The sequence below is a fragment of the Budorcas taxicolor genome, chromosome 6 (genome assembly GCF_023091745.1).
Source record: "Budorcas taxicolor isolate Tak-1 chromosome 6, Takin1.1, whole genome shotgun sequence".
NCBI classification, from domain to species: Eukaryota; Metazoa; Chordata; class Mammalia; order Artiodactyla; family Bovidae; genus Budorcas; species Budorcas taxicolor.
The window spans coordinates 44760446-44762851 of NC_068915.1; positions in this window are offsets into that span (position 1 = coordinate 44760446).

The following is a 2406-nucleotide window of genomic DNA, read 5'->3' on the forward strand; positions in this document are numbered from 1 at the left end:
CAGGGATCGAAGCCACGTCTCTTGTACCTCCTGCATTGCAGGCAGATTCTTTACCATTGAGCCACCTGGGAAGTCCTGTAGAATGAGCATAATCAGGGCTAACGTTTATGGAGTGCCTACCACATGCAAGTACTCAACCTATACCAATTTGATTTGGCAACAACTTAAAGAAGTAAGGTAGTATCGTTTCCTCACCTTACGATGAAAGGAAACAGCAGGAAGGCTGAAGAAATGCGCTGAAGGTTACTGAGCTAGTGAATTGCAGATTTGAGGTTTAGTCTGATTGACTGTCTGCTCTAACACACTGCTGCTGCTGCTGCTAAGTCGCTTCAGTCGTGTCCGACTCTGTGCGACCCCATAGACGGCAGCCCACCAGGCTCCCCCGTCCCTGGGATTCTCCAGGCACAAATGTTAAGCACCAAGCACAGTGTCTAATGCAAAGTAAGTGATCGATAAATGGTAGCTATTATTATTGTTGTTGTTATTAGTATTCAAATGTGGTTGACCTTCTCTGATGTACGTAACAGTGTGTTACTAGGAAATAAAACTCAGTCAGAAAGATGCCATGTCTACAGGAAATCCAGACACTCACGTGTGGAAGTTTAAATGATTCAGGACAACCACACAATACAAAACAGCAGTGGAGGAGGTGCCTCCAGGCAGCATGTGATGAAGTGCGGAAGGGATGGCATATATCTGGCTAGACTGATTTTTTCAAGTATCTCGAGGAATATTAAAGCCTTGTGCCAGGATTATTAACACATGGATTCGCAACAGGGAGGTTCCTTCTCTATGATTCATTGTGCCCTGTCAGGACCCAAACCAAATGTCAAAGCTTGGAATAGTGACATTTACACCGTTTTAATTACCCAGCAAGATTAGTGTTTGTGGACTTGTTAAGCAGTTCCCAAACAAAGCAATGAAATTTAATGGTTCTGCTGTGCAACAAAATTCACCCCCTTTTCATTTCCTTCTCTTTTTTTCTCCCTCCTGTCCCCTTCCTCCCTTTGGAGAAGCAGTAGGGACAATTTTTACTAGTATTATCAAGACAAATTCCTTGATGTTTTGATGTAATAAAAATGAAAAACATGGGCTGCTCCCACCTTTCTTGCTTTTTGTAATGTTACTTTTTCTCTGTGGTTCCCAACATGCCAGAGATTCAAAGCAATAAGTCAAGCTATGTTTGGAGGAGGCTTTTCACATTTCCTTATTTTTTTTTAAAGGAAAAAAAAACCCTAGAAAATTTAGAAATGTGTGTGTGTTAAGTTGCTTCAGTCATGTCTGACTCTTTGAGACCCTATGGACTGTAGCCCACCAGGCTCCTCTGTCCAGGGCAAGAATACTGGAGGGGTTTGCCGTGACTTCCTCCAGGGAATCTTCCCAACCCAGGGATCAAACCTGCACCTTCTATGTTTCCTGCATTGGCAGACAGGTAATATAAACAAACAAATGAACGAACAAAACCTCACATAATCATACTGCTCTAGTACAATGGCTGATCATAATTTGGTATATTTCCTAAGGAATTTTTGTTTTCCTGTGCTTATACACAGTTGTAGCTCTATCTAATGTACTTACAATGCTGTATGCTGTTTATGTAAACGTTTATTGGGTTTATCTTTCTATGCCATGAGGTAAAACTCCAAATTTTATTAGAATAGTCCATTGGATGAAACTCCCTTAATTTCTAAACAATGTAAATAGATCACTTTTAGAACAAGGAAATGAATAAAAAATCAAATACATAAACAACGTTACTCTTTCTCTTAACGTTAAACTTGGCGAGGTCTCATGTCTAAGGGTTGAGAATTCTGGCTTTGCCACTTGCTAGCTGTGTGACCTTGGACAAGTCAAAGGTTGAGTCACACTTAACCTCCCTGGGCTTTAATTTCTTCACCCATTAAATGTCGATAATGACAGTGCTACTTCGTAGGAATGGGATAATGTACCTGTCACATGATGAATGCTCAATAAATGTCAGCAATCATTACTATTATTGTCATTATTATTTAAAGTTCCAAACATGATTTTGGTAGAATTTGCATCAGATTGGGAATCAGAATGTTTGTGCTCCAGACTTGAATGAGCTGTGCGCTGCTGCTGGTTTCTGTTAATTGTGAAAGTGAAAGCGAAAATGTTAGTCAGTCATGTCTGACTCTTTGTGACCCCGTGGACTGTAGCCACCAGGCTCCTCTATCCATGGGATTCTCCAGGCAAGAATACTGGAGTGGGCTGCATTCCCTTCTCCAGGGGATCTTTCTGATCCAGGGATCGAAACTAGGTCTCCTGCATTACAGGCAGACTCTACCGACCGAGCCACCAGGGTCCATACGGTTCTTAACTGTAAAACAGTGTTATATACTTGCCACGCCTCTTTCACAAAGAACTCAGAATAAGATGCAAAGC